This window comes from Pinus tabuliformis, chromosome 8 (genome assembly GCF_031772625.1).
Source record: "Pinus tabuliformis cultivar Carrire ecotype Pingquan chromosome 8, CPIR1, whole genome shotgun sequence".
In the NCBI taxonomy this organism is placed as follows: Eukaryota; Viridiplantae; Streptophyta; class Pinopsida; order Pinales; family Pinaceae; genus Pinus; species Pinus tabuliformis.
In genome coordinates this window covers 752,831,937-752,838,785 of record NC_142294.1, presented here as the reverse complement: position 1 = coordinate 752,838,785, position 6,849 = coordinate 752,831,937, and positions in this window count along the sequence as shown.

Genomic DNA, 6,849 nt, shown 5'->3' with positions numbered 1-6,849 from the left:
TGAATGAGGCTGAAGATTTAATAAATAAATGTTGTTTGAACCAAATGCTTTGGTATGGCAGGCCTTGTTGTCTTCCTGTAGAATCCACAGAAATGTTGATTTAGGGAAACAAGCAAAAAAACATATTCTCATGTTGGAACTACAAGATGCTCCAACATATGTGCTTTTGTCCAATATATATGTTACAGCTGGCAGGTGGGATTGTCTCGCAAATGTGAGGAAAAATATGAAAGAGAAGGGATTGAAAAAAGTAACCAAGAGTCTGTTGGATTGAGGTCAAAGGTAGGGTGCATAGTTTCACTATCAAAGACAGAAGGAATCCACAAATAAAAGTGATCTATGAGAAGTTGGAGGAATTAACCAAGTTGATGAAGGAGGCAAGGTATGTGCCCAATACAAACTTTGTTTTGCACGATGTAGAGGATGAGTAGAAAGAACAATTTTTATCCTAGCATAGTGAGAATTGGTGATTGCATTTGGGCTTATTAGTATTCCTCGAAGAATGCATATTCGAATCATCAAGAATCTTTGCATTTGTGGTGATTTTCATACTGCTTCCAAACTCATTTTTTAAATTGCAGGGCGAGAACTTATTGTGAGGGATGATAGCTGGTATCATCATTTCAAGGATGGAATGTGTTCTTTCAGGGATTTTTGGCAATAATAAAACAAGTGACAATTATATGTATGTGATTCCCTCTTACAAGGAAAACTGATTGATTCCTAATCTATATCCTCTTGCATCAACAATGTATACTCCAAGCATTGGAAGATGATCAACACTAAATTAACAAAAAGTTGATCTTTGACCTTACTAGATTTAGGATCAAATCCCAACCAGACTTTCTGAGAAGACACGGGTAATGTAAAATTGTATTTGCTTGGTATTTCTAGCCTTGGTGTTGGCAAGCACTATTTTGATCTAGTTTCATGCCCCACTGTTCTCTTTTATTTCTAGTATCTTGTTACCTAGAGCTGGAGGACACAATGTTAGGATATTCTGACACATAGGAAATAGTTAAGTATAACTTTGTCTAGTGTAGAGCTAGGTAAAGTGTGTTTCTTTACTATGTACTTTTGTAACTTACAGTCCGATGGTCACGATATGTTCTAGACATGGAGTCATCCGACTGTTCATTCTCTCCTCAATATTACCAACACTTGATCCGTGGCTTAACACCCGATTGGTCCACAATCTCTATTTAAAGAGCATGGAGGGTCATTTGTAGGTTAACCATTCATGAGAGAATCTTATGTAAATTTTCATTATTTTATTAATAAATTTCCTAAAGTGGTCGCGTTGGCTTAGGCCATGGACTGTTTCCCTCTTTGAGGGTTTTAACCATGTCAAGAATACTGGTGTATTGATCTGTGATCTGTTTGTGAGCAGTGTCCTTTGGTGTTCTGTCTGAGGAACTTACCCTGTAAGTTCCTACATGGTATCAAAGCCAAGTTAAGGGCCACATCCATTGGTGATCCAAACCTGAAGCCGGTAGAACTGCATCCGACTGCCATTTCCTAGATCTACTGTTTCTAACTACTTTCGGGCCGAGAGGGCTGGTCTATTGTGTTAAGAGCATCTGTTCCAGTGAGGAACCCCTTTCGTTTCAAGCGAAAAGGTTTCTGATAGCCCTAGATACGTCATTTTTAAGATCTAGAGGTATATAGTGTTTATTTGCAGTTTCTAGTTATTTTCTCTCTATTTATTTATGTTTATTTATCTTTTTGTTTTTTATTACCGAATCTACACCGTTCATTTCTGCATATGCTTTTTTCCTCGCGACTCTGTGCGAGCTGGGCAAATCAGAAACAGAAAGGAAGTTTTTTTTTCTCATGTGTATGCTATTTTTCACCGTGCCTTAGTATTATCTCAGAAAACCAGAAACACTGAGGAAAATTGTTAGTTTCTAGGTAAAGCTAACTTCAAACCATAAGTTTTTGTTTTTGTATGTCCATTTTGGGTTTTGTGGTTTTTATTTTATAGGAAAAAAAGAGCTTTCTAAAGTAAGCACGCACTCCAAAGCTTCGGTGACTAAAAAAAAAAACCCCTTCCTCTTTTCCAAAAATTACAAACCTTTTAAACTAGCTCACTTGGTCCAAAGTTACTTTATGAGAATAGAGGTCTTGAGTTCAAGTCTTTCTTTTTGTTGAGTTACTTTTCAAAAAGCACATGTAACTTATGTTTTAAAGTTACTTTATGTAAAAGTGCTCTCACCCATTATAAAAAGTGAGTCACTTATAATTCTAAAGTCTCTTTATCTTTTATTTAAGTTACAATTTAGTGGGTAGCTCATAAAGTACCATTGTAAAAGTGAATTTCACTTATTTGTAAAAGTGACTTTCACTTATTTATAAAAGTGAGTCATATAATTTTTTTTAAAGGTGAACTAATTAGATTAAGTTTGGAAAAGGGGCGAATTTTTTTTAAATATAACATTATCATTTATTTCTGCATATTCTTGCACTTCGTCGGCATCTTCAACAACTTTTCTTCAAAAACCCATAACTTCTTCATCCAGAAGCCGTTTTCAGAGCCGTTTTTTTTAATCAACCTAATTTTTCGATATCTTTCCATTGGAACACCTAGTTTTAGCATCTATAGCTTCAATTGTTGTTAAAATTGAAAGTCCATGCCAAATTATTCTTGATGGCACCAACTACTTCCAATGGTGGTCCTACGTTGTGGATTTACTTAGAAGTAAATGTCTTTATAAAATGGCCTCAAGCCAAGAAACGAAACCAAAAGATGAAGATAAGGCAACCAAATGGGAAAATAGGAAAGATCAAGCGTGTGGGTTAATAGGGATGTCTATTTCTCCAAACCTTAGATTCCATATCGCAGAACTTGATACTCCTAATGAAGCAATGAAACAGATCACTAAATTTTTTGGAATTAAAAATGAACTTAGAGCCCATCAACTAGAAAATAAATTGCTTACATTGGACCCCAATAATTTTTCTTCCATTGAAGATTTTTTGTCCAAGTTCAAGACCCTTAGAATTCTCTTGGAAGGTGTTAAGGTTAAGAAAGAAGATGGTAACCTTATCTATTCCATTCTTACTAAGTTGGGACCAGTCTACTCTGTGTTTGTTTCCACCTTCCATTCTACAAGAGAAGCCTTCATTTCTCAAGGACAAGATTACAAGTCCCCTTCCTTTGATGCCTTTTGTGATTCTTTAATAAGAGAACAAGAAAAACTCTTACATCTTAGTCTTCTTAATCTTGGAAACTCTTCTAAGAAAGCCTTAGCCACTTAGCAGCAACCAACTTTAAAGAATCCTAAGAAGTTGTATCCTAAAAAGAATGGTCCTAAACCAAACAAGGGTCCTAAGCAATTTTAGTCTCAAAATGAAAAATTATTTCAACAAAATGATAAGGAAAGTAAAAACAAAGGGAAGAAGACTAATAGACATTGCCACTTTTGTAATCGATATGCCCACTTAGAATCCAAATGCTTTAAGAATATGGAGGCCTTAGAAGCAGCAATGAAGAATCATCAACTTCAACTTCAACTTCATCTTCAGGAATAACACTTTCTACATGTGGTTGTCAAACATCTCGGTCTGGATATGCACTAAATGTATCTTCTTCTAATTCTCATGAGTGGCTCATTGATTCTGGAGCTTCTTATCACATGGCCAAAAACAAAGCCATGTTTTCTTCTTTAAATGATTGTAACACCAAAAATATATATGTTGGTGATGATAGATTTCTTATTGTTTTAGGGACTTGTTGATGCCTCGAAAATCACTGCATCAACATCGGGGAAAACCACCCAGTCTGGACCTTAAAGGAAACTCCTTTTCCGTTTGGTGTGGTGGCTTCGACTGGATATAATGGGACTAGTTTCCCAATGATTTGTAAATAGGATGGATAAGTGGTTGATTTTATATTATCTAATGATAATGATAGGTGATTTATTCTAAAATGCAAAATTTTAAACAATTAATCTATCCCGGGAAATTTCCACTTTAGTGTAACTTTTGATGATCTTTATCTACAAATAGGCATATAGATGACTCCATTGATAAATAAAGACATTCATTCATATGATAATTACTTTGTTCAAATATTTGAACAAAGTAATAATTAAAACATTATTACACTATTCTTCATATATCATTGACATAAATATGATTGAAAGAATAACATTCCTTAAACATTCAATAGTGATAAGTATAAGGACTGCTGTTAAAACACATACATATATCAAATGATAGAAAGATTGAATAAACGCCGATTCATATAAAAGAATGGAGGAAAGACATATAATAGTACCATATGTAATTTGAATCCTTCCCGATATCAATCGCATTCAAATTCTGCCTTCAAACTTAGAAATACTCTCACAAAAAGAAGTTGTGCATATCTCATCAAAATATTCTTCATTAAAATTCAGAATATAGGCTCAGTGTTCATAAAAAATATATATATTGAAAGCACAATAGTGTGACTCCCGATCCAAGTTTTATACAAAAATTGAGGACCCTTTCTAAAGACATGAAAGGGTCTATAAATACTATCTAAGCTAACTGATTATGAAATAAAAATGCTATGATGTGGTATAACCAAATCATGAAAATCTCCTTGAAATAGGAATGCTTGCAGTCGGTAGAATGATTCATTGTTTCGGTTGATCATCCTTTGGTTTGAGCTGGCAGATAGCAAGCATTGGTTGCAATTCTGGAGGGTGACTCAAACATGAATGCAGTTGGGCTGAATACGTAGCATCATGAATTTCGGGAATCATGTAACTGATTGCATCGGTTAAACATTTCAGTGTTGCCTTTTGACTGTATGGTTTAACTAGGAAGAACCAAAAGGTGTCCCAAGTTAAACTTTGGATGCTTGCTATTAATCTCTCCTTCTTTTCTAAATCTTGTTTGCATGATTGTTCCAGTGCTTTAGCTGATGGCAATTTACCTAGAGTGCACTCTGAAATCAAATTAGACAGATAAAGAGTATCATTAATTAACTCAATCAAATTACCAGTTGCTGATCTACATCTTGAAGTTTCCCTTTCTGCTTTCATCAATTGTGATTGCCATTCTAGGAAAAGAATTTCCTTGTGTGATTCTAGAATTCTAGGCAGATTTGCAGCTTGCCCTTCACTGGTTTCTTGCCAGGCAAGAAAGTTTGTTAATGTCTCATTGGCCTGTTCCAAATTCTACCTTGCGTCAACTGATTTGTCAATCATTGATGAAGAAATCTCACAGAGGGGCTCAGCAAGGGAAATATTATGACATAGTAAATTTAACTGTTTAATCAATGCCTTATTGATCTGGAGAGCTTCGGATCTGAACTCTGCTGGTTGAGGAAAACTTTTGAACTTTTCTATTTGTTGTGATAGTTGAGTGATTTTCTCATCTTTTGTTTTGCTCATTTGTTCATTCATTGATTTCAGCTTGGCCAGTGCTAGGGATAGTTCCTTTTGTTTCTAAACTGCACTTTGGTCTATCTTTTACTTCTCCTTGAGAAATTGCTCATTTAGTTGGTTTTTTAATTTTTGTTGTGCTTCCAACTGCTATTCTAACTACTCTATCCTCTGCTATCTTTCGGATACATGTGCCTCCAATGAAACAATTTTCTGATCCTTTTCTTTGAGTAAATTGCTAACCTCTGATGCTTTATCCATAGTAGCTGCCGAGTATGCCCCGGCATATTGAGAGAGTTTTGTAAGGTCTTCGGAAGGATTGAATTCTTTTTTCCATACCACATTAGCCATCTTTGTCTGTGCAGGTAAAACAGAAGGTTGATCAAGCCTTCTCTTTTTCCTTTGTCTTTTTACTACAACCTTATGCTTAGGGTTGTAGAAGACATCTAAAGGTGGTATTTGTTTTATATGAAAAACGATCTTATCCGATGGATCCTTAGGAATTATCTCTACATCTTGACTTATGGTTGGGCCGTTGGTTCCTTCAGTTGGAACCATATTTGTTGTTGTCTTGTGACCAATTGTCACTTCAGGCGTGCTAAAATCCTATAAATTCTCAGGATTTCTTATAATGGAATCGAATTGTTGCCATTCTTTAAGAAGCTTGGGATCAATCTAAGTATCTATATCCATGTGTTCACTGCCCTTTCCCTGTTCTTTCTCCTGTTCTGGCGCTTTTTCTTTCTCAGGAACTTTTCCCACCGCAGGAGATTTGTTAACAGTTTGTTGTTCAGGCTCGCTTGACTGGATTGCTGGGGTGGTGGCTAATAAGTCTAGAGGCAGAGTTTGCAACCTCTGTTCTCTAAGCATATTAAACTTTTCCAGCCCTTCATCTTGATACCTGATCCTGGCTAATGATTTTACCTAAAATAGTGATTCAGCTGAGGAAAATAGGTCATCGAAGTCATCCTTTTCATGATCAAACTTTGTAAGTTTGGCTTGTTCATAAACATTATAGGAAACTTTTCTTGGATCATATTGTCTATTAGGAATTGTTGCCAAATTCAACATTTGTATTTTTTCTGCCTCATTTTCTGCATGTTTGTAATCATGGAGAGTGAAAACACCGCATCTTAAAGGAAATGTAGGCCATACCTGTTTCTTGGAATTTCTAAGGGTTTTGGATGTCCCTTCTATTGTTATTTGATAGGCCAATTCCCGAGCTAATAGCTTATCGAGCACATATAGGGGAAGGACATGGGGTTTTGTATCGCTACAAAAAAGCCTTATATAAGTGAATTTGTCTTCTCTGAACCAATTACCTACTGCAGTCAAGTCGATCCCTGCTTCCTCGGAAATCCTGGGGGCAGGCTTATCAAAAATAGCATAATACACAGGCAACATAAAACCATTGCAAATTTTATACAAATGATTTTTGTAGTGAGCCTTCCATAACAGTTGATGATAAATATGG